At 47.5% G+C, this 13,306-nt stretch overlaps 1 protein-coding gene across 1 annotated transcript in view; it reads left to right on the plus strand.

The window, feature by feature from the left end:
* HEPACAM2 (HEPACAM family member 2) overlaps positions 1–13,306 on the plus strand; it is a 144,180-nt gene that overhangs the window by 102,974 nt on the left and 27,900 nt on the right.

Raw genomic sequence — 13,306 nt, forward strand, 5'->3', positions numbered from 1 at the left:
CAACATCCAGGCCGTGAGAGCCAGGGATTGAAGGTTGGGGTGCAGCAACGCTCCGTCGTTCTGCGAAATGAGAGTCGGAAAACACTCCAATCTCCACGGTTCTTCTGAGGACAACTCCAGAAGAAGAGGGAACCAGATCTGACGGGGCCAAAAGGGCGCTATCAGAATCATGGTGCCGCGGTCTTGCTTGAGCTTCAGTAAGGTCTTCCCCACCAAAGGTATGGGAGGATAAGCATACATGAGGCCGGTCCCCCAATGAAGGAGAAAGGCATCTGACGCTAGCCTGTCGTGTGTCTGAAGTCTGGAACAGAACAGAGGCAGCTTGTGGTTGGTCTGAGAGGCGAAAAGATCCACCGAGGGGGTGCCCCACTCTCGGAAGATCTTGCGTACCACTCTGGAATGGAGCGACCACTCGTGCGGTTGCATGACTCTGCTCAGTCTGTCGGCCAGACTGTTGTTTACGCCTGCCAGGTATGTGGCTTGGAGGAGCATGCCGAACCGGCACGCCCAACGCCACATCCCGACGGCTTCCTGACACAGGGGGCGAGATCCGGTGCCCCCCTGCTTGTTGACGTAATACATTGCAACCTGATTGTCTGTCCGAATTTGGATAATTTGGTAGGACAGCCGATCTCTGAAAGCCTTCAGTGCGTTCCAGATCGCTCGGAGCTCCAGGAGGTTGATCTGTAGATCCTTTTCCTGGAGGGACCACAGACCCTGGGTGTGAAGCCCATCGACGTGAGCTCCCCACCCCAGGCGAGATGCATCCGTCGTCAGCACTTTCGAAGGCTGTGGAATTTGGAATGGACGTCCCAGGGTCAAATTGGTCCGGATGGTCCACCAGAGCAGTGAAGTGCGGCAACTGGTGGAGAGGCGGATGACATCTTCTAGATTCCCGGTGGCTTGGAACCACTGGGAAGCTAGGGTCCATTGAGCAGATCTCATGTGAAGACGAGCCATGGGAGTCACATGAACTGTGGAGGCCATATGACCCAGAAGTCTCAACATCTGCCGAGCTGTGACCTGCTGAGACGCTCTGGTCTGCGAAGCCAGGGCCAGGAGATTGGTGGCCCGCGCTTCGGGAAGGTAGGCCTGAGCCGTCTGGGTATTCAGCAGCGCTCCTATAAATTCCAGAGACTGGGATGGCTGGAGATGGGACTTTGGGTAATTTATCACAAACCCCAGCAGCTCCAGAAGTTGAATAGTGCACTGCATGGACCGGAGGGCTCCTGCCTCCGAGGTGTTCTTGACCAGCCAATCGTCGAGATATGGGAACACGTGCACTCCCAGCCTGCGTAGGTACGCCGCCACCACCACGAGGCACTTCGTAAACACTCGTGGGGCGGAGGCGAGCCCAAAGGGCAGCACACAGTACTGAAAGTGTCGTGCGCCCAGGCGGAATCTGAGATACTGTCTGTGAGCTGGCAGTATCGGGATGTGAGTATATGCATCCTTTAAATCCAGGGAACATAGCCAATCGTTTTTCTGAATCATTGGCAGAAGGGTGCCCAAGGAAAGCATCCTGAACTTTTCTTTGACCAGGAATTTGTTCAGGCCTCTCAGGTCTAGGATGGGACGCATCCCCCCTGTTTTCTTTTCCACAAGGAAGTACCTGGAATAGAATCCCTGCCCTTCCTGCCCGGGTGGTACGGGCTCGACCGCATTGGCGCTGAGAAGGGCGGAGAGTTCCTCTGCAAGTACCTGCTTGTGATGGGAGCTGAAGGATTGAGCTCCCGGAGGACAATTTGGAGGCAGGGAGGCCAAATTCAGGGCGTATCCGCACCGCACTATTTGGAGAACCCACTGGTCGGAGGTTATGAGAAGCCACCTTTGGTGAAAAAATTTTAACCTCCCCCCGACCGGCAGATCGTCCGGTACGGACACTTTGAGGGCGGCTATGTTCCCGTGGATCCAGTCAAAAGCCCGTCCCTGGCTTTTGCTGTGGAGGCGCAGGGGGCTGCTTAGGCGCACGCTGTTGACGGGAACGAGCGCGCTGGGGCTGTCCCTGTGCCTGACGAGGCCTTCGGGCCGGCTGGTTGTACCTACGCTTTGCAAAAGAATAGGGTGCAGCCTGCCGGGCCCGGGAAAAACGTCCACCTGCTGAGGTGGATGCTGAAGGCGCCCGGTGGGAGAGCTTGTCGAGAGCGGTTTCCCGCTGATGCAGTTGGTCCACCATCTGCTCGACCTTCTCACCAAAAATGTTATCCCCCCGGCAAGGGACGTCAGCCAGTCTCTGCTGGGTGCGGTTGTCCAGGTCAGAGGCACGCAGCCATGAGAGCCTGCGCATCACTATACCTTGGGCCGCAGCACGAGATGCCACGTCACAGGTGTCAAAAATCCCCCTGGACAGGAACTTTCTGCACGCCTTCAGCTGCCTGACCACCTCCTGATATGGCCTGGACTGCTCCGGCGGGAGCTTATCGACCAGGTCCGCCAGCTGTTGCACATTGGTCCGCATGTGGATGCTCATATAGAGCAGGTAGGATTGGATGCGGGTCACGAGCATGGAGGATTGGTAGGCCTTCCTCCCAAACGAGTCCAGAGTGCGAGACTCCCGCCCCGGGGGCGCCGAGGCGGTATCCCTCGAACTCCGTGCCCTCTTGAGAGCAGAATCCACGACCGCTGAGTCATGGGGCAACTGGGGCCGCATGAGCTCTGGGTCAGAGTGGATCCTGTACTGGGACTCTGCTTTCTTGGGAATGGTGGGGTTAGTTAGTGGTCGCACCCAGTTCCGAAGCAGCGTCTCCTTCAGGACATTGTGCAGCGGTACCGTGGAGGACTCTCTAGGTGGTGATGGATAGTCGAGGACCTCGAGCATCTCGGCCCTCGGCTCTTCCACAGAGACCACGGGGAAGGGAATGCTTATAGACATATCCCGCACAAAGGAGGCAAAGGAGAGACTCTCAGGAGGAGAGAGTTTCCTCTCAGGTGACGGCGTGGGGTCCGAGGGAAGGCCCGTAGACTCCTCTGAGGAGAAATATCTCGGGTCCTCCTCTTCCCCCCACGAGTCCTCATCCTCGGTATCGGACATTAGCTCATGTAGCTGAGTCCGGTACCGGGCCCGGCTCGACGTCGAGGCACCGAGGTCTCGGTGTCGTCGAGCGGTGGACTCCCGCGCCGGCGGGGACGGAGCTCCCTCCATCGACGTCGACGGGGACTCCACCTGCGTGGCGGTCGAGACCGGCACCGCAAGCGGCGGCGGTGTCGACAGCCCCGGCGCCGGGCTAGAGCTCGCCGGCGCCACAGTCATCGGCGTCGGGGGCGCAAGCACCCCCGACGCCGGCACAGCCTGGCGCATCAGCCCTTCCAGGATCCCCGGAAGGATGGCTCTGAGGCACTCGTCCAGGCCCGCTGCCGGGAAAGGCGGTGGGGCCGGTAAGGGTGTCGGTGCCAGAAGCTGCTGGGGGCCAGGAGACGGCACCGAGGTGCCGGAACCCCGACGCGTCGGTACCTCCACCACCGACGGAGATCTCTCCTCTCTGCGATGACGCTTCGGCGTTGGCTCCTCTTCAGGGTGCACCGAGGGCTCCCGGTGACGGCGCTTTTTGTCCTTTTTCCGGTGCACGTCACCGGCGCCGGAGGGCAAGGAGGAGGAGGAGGTCGATCCCCCTCGGTCTCGAGGTACCGGGTCCGACAGGGTTCGGTCCCGTGGCTCACGAGCTGAGGGAGTGACCGGGGCCGACTGCCCACGTGGCCTCTCAACCCCACTCTCACCGGCGGACCGGCGGGCCGACGGGACCTGTTCTCCTGGGTCGCTGCCATCGGTGCCGATGTCTCGGGCATCGATACCGGTACCGAAGAACCGGCCTTCGATACCGATGCCATCGAGGTCGACGTCGAGGGGCCGGCGCAAGTTCCAAAAAGACGGTCCCGTAGAACTTGCCTCGCAACCTGAGTCCGTTTCCGGAGACCGAGACACAAAGCACACGACTTGAGATTGTGCTCCGGCCCGAGGCACTGGAGGCACCAAGCGTGGGTGTCGGTCTGCGAGATCGGCCGGCCGCAGCGACCACACTTTTTAAATCCACTCGGGACCTTCGAGGACATCGACGGAAAAATCGCGTCGGCGAAGTCAAAGTCGGCAATGGTGGCTAAAATCACACCACGAAAAACCAAACCGACCGAGCGGCCACTAGGCCGCAACGTGGCGTCCCCGCTAGAAGCGAGGGAAAAGGGGAGCGCGTGCTCCACACGCGCGAAATCCCTTTTTTTTTTTTTTTTTTAACAATACAAAAGAAAGGAAAAAGAGGAAACCGAACGGTCCAAAAGCGACGATCCGCGTAAACGCGGTCGAAAAATCCGGCGGCTGAACAGAGAGAGAGGCAATTGCACAACTCTCTCCAGTCGCGGAAAAAAAGTAACTGGCGGGAGCGGTCGCGCACGGGCGGGAAGACGGCCGCGCATGCGCGGTGGGCGTGCCCTGCGTGCCGACCGTCCCGCGAAGCTTCTTTCCGGTTGGTGGGGGCTGACGCGGACGTCACCCAGTCGTGAGAACAAGCAGCCTGCTTGTCCTCGGAGAATTATAAGTTCAGAGCTTATTAAGGTGTGGCTAGGGATACACAAAAAAGAAGACCACAATTCTTGAAGTTGAGACCATGGGTTCTTTAGCTGCCTGGGAGGACTTTTTTGGCTGAATTTTCCGTGCTTCGTGAAACTTAAAAGTCAAGAAAAGTAGCAAATGCTCAGCGGTCGTTCTGGGTCCCTTTTACTAAAGGGTTAGTAAAAGGGCCCCACTCTAAATTGATTAGCCTGGTTATCTCCTTTCTATTACCTCTGCTATAAAAGGTTATCTATTTTTATTTCTTGTCTCCCATAAGAATAGTCATACTGGGTCAGACCAATGGTCCATCTAGCCCTGTATCCTGCTTCCAATCCAGGTCACAAGTACCTGGCAGAAACCCAGTTAGTAGCAACATTCCATACTACCAATCCCAGGGCAAGCAGTAGCTTCCCCATGTCTGTTTCAATTAGTTTCTTTAATATTGTCTTTTCCTTTATGTATTTTCCATTTGCTCAATTGTTTCTGTTACAAGAGTTTTCTTGGATGTAAGTCTTAAATGCTTATAAATTAAAAAAAAGAAATAGGCATTTAAAGGACAATTCTATAAACTAGGCATTCATTTATGCATGCATTATGGACCAAATTCTATAAATGGTGCCTAAAAAAAACTGGCACCAAAAAAAATCACACAGTGCTATTCTAGAAACCTCGCCTAAAGTTTGGCGCAGTTTATAGAATACACATAGTGCCAATCCCCATGACCCAAATTTAGGTGTGACGATTTACACCAACTAAATTCTGGTAAAAATGTCCATGCCCAACAGACGCGGTTCAGGCGTATTCTGTAACAGTGCATGTAATTTTTAGGAGCACCCGTGTGCCGCTCATGGCCACACCCCCTCTGTGATCCACACACTGGAATTTACTTGCACCACTTTACAGAATATGCTTAGAAAATTGTGCACATAAATTCTAATTAGTGTCAATAATTGATAGCTAGTGATCAATTATTGGCACTGATTTGCTTGTTAAGCAATTAAGTTGCATGCACAAATTGGCTATGTGCGCGCTGATTTCTGTGCACAACTTTAGTCATCATTTATAGAATCTGAGGTACATGCATAAATGTTTAAAATAATGACGTATATGCACATATGTGCACATGTGCTTGTAAATACCAAAATTCTGCCTAGCAACTATTCTGCAAATACTTGCTCAACTTACATAGTGCATAATTTTTATTTTGTTACATTTGTACCCCATGCTTTCCCACTCATAGCAGGTTCAATGTGGCATACATATTATGTACAGGTACTTATTTATACCTGGGGCAATGGAGGGTTAAATGACTTGCCCAGAGTCACAAGGAGCTGCTTGTGCCTGCAGTGGGAATTACATAAGTACATAAGTAGTGCCATACTGGGAAAGACCAAAGGTCCATCTAGCCCAGCATCCTGTCACCGACAGTGGCCAATCCAGGTCAAGGGCACCTGGCACGCTCCCCAAACGTAAAAACATTCCAGACAAGTTATACCTAAAAATGCGGAATTTTTCCAAGTCCATTTAATAGCGGTCTATGGACTTGTCCTTTAGGAATCTATCTAACCCCTTTTTAAACTCCGTCAAGCTAACCGCCCGTACCACGTTCTCCGGCAACGAATTCCAGAGTCTAATTACACGTTGGGTGAAGAAAAATTTTCTCCGATTCGTTTTAAATTTACCACACTGTAGCTTCAACTCATGCCCTCTAGTCCTAGTATTGAACCCAATTCCCCAGAACCAAAGTCCACCACACTAACCACTAGGCCACTCCTCCACTCCATTGCAAATGAGGCGTACACAAGACGGGTTTTGCCAGGCTACCCATTTGTCCGGATTTGTGGACAAATGGGCAGGCGGGTCTAAGGGTATCCTATCCTCCCCTCCCCTCCCCTCCATTGTAGTGCCCTGGTGATCTAGTGACCTCTTTGGGGCAGGAAATAGCCCCCTCTTTTCTGCCCAGGCGGCTGTAGACCCGTCTTGCTCCCAGCACCGATTCAAAATGGCTGCCGAGAATTGAAGCAGTGAGCTCGCAAGACTTCTGCGGAAGTCTCGTGAGGCCACCACTCGAACTCTCGGCAGCCATTTTGAAGTGGCACCAGGAGCAAGACAGTGTGCAATTCTGATCACCGCATCTCAAAAAAGATATAGAAGAATTAGAAAAGGTACAGAGAAAGTGAAAATGAGAAATGGGATAGGATGACTTACCTATGTGGAAAGGCTAAAGCAGCTAGAGCTTTTCAGCTTGGTGAAGAGACGGCTGAGGGGAGATATATTCTGTAGATTATTATGTTTTATTCACTTTATTGTTTGTTTGTAAGCCACACTGAACTTGAGTCTATTTTGGGCTATTGTGGGATATAAATGTCATAAATAAGCAATTCATATCTACCCTTTCCACTCCACTCATTATTTTATAGACCTCTGTCATATTTATTTGTTTACTCTTTCCAAAAATGCTAGGACTAGGGGGCATGCAAAGATGCTACTAAGTAGTAGATTTAAAACAAACCAGAGAAAATATTCACTCAACATGTAATTAAACTCTGGAATTCATTGCCAGAGAATATGGTAAAAGCAGTTAGCTTAGCAGGGTTTAAAAAAAGGGTTGGATAATTTCCTAAAAGTCCATAAACCTTTATTAAGATGGAATTGGGAAAATCCTCTGCTTATTTCTAGAATAAGCAGCATAAAATCTGTTTTACTCTTTTGGGATCTTGCCAGGTACTTGCAACCAGGATGCCTACTGTTGGAGACAAGATACTGGGCTTGATGGTCTGTCCCAGTATGGCAATGCTTATGTTCTTGCTATCAGTTATGCATGATGCATGGCACACTTATCAGACTTAGGAGTGCCAATTATGACCTGTCATAAGTGGGTGCTTAAATTTTAGCACACCAAAACAGCTTTATGATTTTATAACGTCATAGGCACACCGAAATGCTGCTATAGAATTGGCGATAACATGTGCCTTGTCGTGACACCTAAATTGAGGCTGCAAGTTCTAGAACTGCCCCCTTTGAGATCAAGCTGCTTAATGTCAGAGTATTAGCTTCTCAGAAAATGTAACAGCTCTTGCAAACATATGGAGCTTAATCATTCATTGTTAAAGCAAACAAGGGTGGCAGGTGCTTTTTGTTAAGAGTGACCCAGAGTACACCTGAAATCACTATGGTTTCAGACACCTTAGGCAGAACCAATGATGCAGCTCTGCATAAAGCAGCACAGTCTCAAATTAAAAATTACAGTTATTAGTAAGGGAAATAAAGCAAACACAGCTGCAGCAGTTCATCAGAATTTGTCATTAATACTTTTTATTTTATTGACAAAGGAAAGTAAATATGTGCTTAGGCTCTGTAGAAAAGCCTCGATACCCTGATATTAACTGGCAGATATTCTCTGATAATCTGCAAGTATGTTATAGAAAGATACCTTGGAATAGAAGGTATTGACAATGGATAGCTAAGATGATATATGTGTGTGTGTGTGTGTGTGTGTGTGTGTGTGTGTGTGTGTGTATCTATCTATATATATATTTTTAACTTTATTTTCATTAGAATTTTGCAATGTTACAAGAAAACATGACTAAAAATTCCAAATAAATGAATATTTTCCACCAAAACGGATGGAAAGTACTAAACATGATGCACCATATTACGAGATACTAACATAAGTATAGTTAAGATGATAGTTCGCATATATTTGGGCTCGGAACCAGGCTAATTATAATTTGGTTACTTTAGGTGATGAGTTCAGAATTTGACTTTTTTGATTGAAGGCAGCATTGTCAGAGCAATTGTTCAGAGTTGGGAAAGGGGGGGGGGGGACAAAGGGAAGGGACAACGGAGGAGCAATTGCCCCTGGGTGGGGTGGTGGGGAGGAGCACTAGCATCTCCAAACTTCAGAACCCTCAAATCTGAAAATGTGCAAAATTCACGGTAAGTGCTTGTTTGTGCTTTGAAAAAGATAATAGAATTCTCAACTCTGTAAGCAAAACAAGGCATTGTTGATGTAATTTAGTTTACAAACTTATATTCCGCGGTTTCCAACTACTCTTAGCACAAGACAGACTCCAATACACAGTCATTCTACCAGCACACGTACAGTTCTCTTTTGTAGCCTGGGAGTTCCCACTTGACTGCTTTGAAGAGAAATCTGTCATTTTTACAACACTTGTTCTGACATCCAGCGACAGAAATCTGAATCATGGCAGTCATCATTTAATTTACTACAAAGAGGTCATCCCTATGAAGTAGTACGGCAGGCTATAAAAGAGATTTTTTTTTGAACGATAGGTAGGTATTTTGAAAATAACAAAAACAATGAAGGATTTGAAGACATAGGGGAATGTTTACTACGGTGCATTAGTATTTTTAGCAAGAGCCTAAAATTAGTAAGCGCTAACCTTGTAGGCTCCCATAGGAATACTATGGGCACCTAGATGGTTAGCGTGTGCTAAAAAGACTAGCATGCCCTTAGCGCTGCTTAGTAAACAGTGGCGATGATAGTCATGTGTGTTTTGATATTTTCAACAGACTAATAAATTTGTCAAGATCATTTGTCCTCAACATATTCTTTCATTATTGCCATGTGGTTACACCATCAGGCTGAGATTTGCATATACTAGAAATCCTAATTTCAAAAATAGACTTGAGTACTGTACTGTTGCCAACTAAACCACAGGGTGCTCAGAGTACATTAAATGACAATTAATTTAAAGGGGCATATTATGTGTGGAAAATGATTAGCAAGATCATTGTGCAACAAAAATTCTTTAAAAATGTCAATCAGCACATGCATACTTTAAATAACTTTGCAATATATAATTTATCTTTTGTTATTCATCCAGAGCCGCCAATGTATTAAGTGGCAGCCCTGTGCTTAACTATATGTGAGTACACATTTTTGTTTATTTATTAGGATTTATTTACCGCCTGTTTGAAGGCATTCACTCAAGGCGGTGTACAGTAAGAACAGATCAAACATGAGCAATAGGCAATTACAGCAGTAAAAATATTCAAATAACAATAAAAAGTATAACTTAGTATACTACTTACAATGTCAACACAATACGTAATAGAACATTTTAACTGATAGTGAAGGGTAAAGCCATACTTAAAAAATGGCAGTCGAGACTCCCTGCGGAAGTCTCGCGAGAATGTTGAGACCCGAGAAATTACCGAGGGAAGTCTCGGCCGCCATTTTGAAAACATAGTGGCGCCGGCAGGAGGGGGGATTAGTGGCAGCGCAGCAGGCAGGAAAGAACATGCCCCCCCCCCCCCCCGCAGAGACCACTAGACCACCAGGACCCTCCAAGTAGGACCAGGACAGCGGGGGCGTTCACTGCAGCAGTAGGGGGGGCAGCAGTGTGGCAGTAGGGGGTGTGTTGGGCAGCGGCTAGGCGGGGGCCCAAATGACCCTCATTCCACTTCTGGACAGACCGAAGGTCCATCAAGCCCAGCGTCCTGTTTCCAACAGTGGCCAATCCAGGTCACAAATACCTGGCAAGATCCCAGAACAGCAAAACAGATTTTATGCTGCTTATCCTAGAATATGCAGTGGATTTTCCCAAGCCCATCTTGATAATAGATTATGGACTTTTCTTTTAGGAAATTATCCAAACCTTTTTTTAAAGCCTGCTAAGCTAACTGCTTTTACCACATTCTGTGGCAACGAATTCTAGAGTTTAATTACTGGTATCAGTTTTGTTAACAGGCTATTAAGCCAATTGAGTAAAGCTGACATCTGTTTATCCAATTTTGAATCTACCTGTGAGGGGGACCTCACTATAAAGAGCAGTCAGTGCTCCTAACCATCCATCAACTGTGCTCCCCCCCCCCCCCCCCCAGCACTTTCTCTCTTCTCTCCCCTCCCCAGGGGCAGCAGAATGCCTTTTGTTTGGCGGGGACACAGACTTCACTCCTATTATTCTGAGCAAGGTGTTTTTCCTTGACTTTTTATACACCATGTAATGGATTTTCCATAGTTACTTATTTTTGGTATTGTTTTTTTTTCCCCACAGGGTTTTCTCTCGTGTGGTTTTTCTAGGTGTTTCTGGTTTTCCAATCCTGTATGATTAAGAACCTATGATAATAATCTGTTCCCCGATGTAGAGTTGTGGACTTGGCACTTTCCCTACTGGGAAGTTTGAGGCTCTGTGTGCTATCTTCAATTTGAAAGTAGTGGAAACTTTTGGGAAATCCAGCACATGGTATATCAGATTCAAATGATATTTTGAATAGGATTTGATAAAAATAGGAGGCAAATGAATATGAATCTAGACCTATCTGTGGATCTCAAAGACCACAGCTAAGAATACCCGCCTTGATAACATTTATGATGCAATTCTGTGCTATTATGGCTGACATATTAGTATGATTTAGCTATCCCATCTTTACGTGAGAGTGATCTATTATTGCAGATCTGAATAAGTTGCAATGTCATGTTTCATTGTGACAATACTAAAGGAAATTGAATCTCTGGTCTTCAAGAGCTCCAGACAGTCTTGTGTTTGTTGTCATCATATAATTCAGTGTGAAAAAGGCTGAGGCTGCCCTGATTTTAATCCATGCTTGGAAATTTAGGGTCAAATGTGGTTAAAGCAGAACTAGCACATCCTCACCCTTTTGGTTTAACCCTGCAGCTCAGCAGTGGACAGATGGAAGAAAGAAGGACTTGAACCACTGCATAGTACTTTCAACACATCTTCTCAAGAACTAAAGTTAGAACATTTGGCATACAGCTATACGATCACCTTAGATTTTCAACATATGTGTATGAATATACATGATGTTTATTTGAATACTTTGATAGCTTATCATCATTTTATATATTTTGGATATGCTGTTTGTGTTCCTTGAGGAATACACTTTGAAACCTTTGCATAAATTCCTCTAAAGGAGCATCAAATTATAACATAATGTAGGACATGTGACTTACCACAACGGACCCTGATGTCAGGGAGAGCAGCATGTCTTGAAAGGCTACTGCTGTCAGTGAGGATCAGAGAAGGCAGCATATCAGGCAGTCAGTGATTACAGAATGGCAGCTCCTCAGGAAGCCTGAAAGTGAAACAGAGCAGCTCGAATGAGAAGAGGCATTTCAGCTAAGTTACTGTTAAAAGAAAAAGAAATGCTGCTAATGAAAGCATCAAAAATTAAAATAAGTGGGAAGAAGCATAAGAATTTGAAAGTGTTAAAAATGAAAATGATTGTTCACATGAATAGGGGAGGTTTTTATGGCTGGTGATAGTAATGCTCAGTTTAGTGTGTGCTTGAACTTAGCAGCTGAGCTTCTGAAGTTTTTTTTACCTCTTCCTCAGAATGAGCCAAACATAGTAACATAGTAACATAGTAGATGACGGCAGAAAAAGACCTGCATGGTCCATCTAGTCTGCCCAAGATAAACTCATATCTTGAATTTGTACCTGTCTTTATCAGGGCACAGACCGTATAAGTCTGCCCAGTAGTATTTCCCGCCTCCCAACCACCAGTCCCGTCTCCCATCACTGGCTCTGGTACAGACCGTATAAGTCTGCCCTCCCCTATCCTAGCCTCCCAACCACCAACCCCTCTTCCCCCCACCTGCTCCGCCACCCAATTTCAGCTAAGCTTCTGAGGATCCATTCCTGCTGCACAGGATTCCTTTATGCATATCCCACGCATGTTTGAATTCCGTTACCGTTTTCATCTCCACCACCTCCCGCGGGAGGGCATTCCAAGCATCCACCACCCTCTCCGTGAAAAAATACTTCCTGACATCTTTTTTGAGTCTGCCCCCCTTCAATCTCATTTCATGTCCTCTCGTTCTACCGCCTCAAACAATTAGCACTCTGCATTAGCATAGTGAAAGACTTACATTAGCTGACACTTAATAAGAAGTCTGTTTGCCTATTTACAATTTGGAGTTGGGAGACCATCACAAATTCAGAAATATAGGCCCCAATATTCAAAATTGAATAAATGTCCAAGTGGCCCCCATCTATGGAGTTTTAGTGACATGACATGGACAGTACCTCTGAAAATCATTACTGACTGTCCTTGCACTATCCGAATAATGCTGGGGTAGAGCAAAGGTGGAGTATGGGTGTTTGCAGTGGTGTGCTGGAGCAGGCTCTCACAGGCTCTCGAGAGCTGTTTGTTAAGTTTTTAAGAACTTTGGGAGCCGGTTCTCCATGGCTACTTTAACAAATGGATCCCAAAATGTGGGCTTGGGCCCCTCCTGAATTCTCTTTTACTTTGCTGGCGAGAGAGAGCCCCCTGTTAACAATTTACCAGCACACCCCTGGGTGTTTGTTTCACAAAATTATATGGATAGCGTGATATTCATCTCACTATCTGTAGACCTATCTACAAAGGACAGAGGTGAGCAAACATTTTGATCCGAGGACTGCTTTGGGAGTTGAAACTGGTTTGGGAGGTTGATGCAGTTTGTGGTCTGAGAAGCAGTGGGATCCCCTGTACCCTGATCCCTCTCCCAACCCAGTCATTATGTTCAATATAGCTCTAATTCTTGCAGCCTAGAATCATTAAAATAAGTGTTCACTACCCAGGAAGCCCCTCCTGAAGCTCACTGTTAGCTACCTGTAGACCGCTGCTGATGGACATTCTGCCGTGGTCTAACATGTCATCACTCTGAGCCAGCGGGTATGTGTATGCCATTAAAAATGGCCTGGCTGGCTCAAAGTGATGACATTTTAAAGGCTGCAGCAGATCTGCATCAGCCAATAGGTTGCAGATAGGAGATGAAGGCTACAGGAGTTTCAC

Source organism: Microcaecilia unicolor, chromosome 1, assembly GCF_901765095.1.
Source record: "Microcaecilia unicolor chromosome 1, aMicUni1.1, whole genome shotgun sequence".
NCBI classification, from domain to species: Eukaryota; Metazoa; Chordata; class Amphibia; order Gymnophiona; family Siphonopidae; genus Microcaecilia; species Microcaecilia unicolor.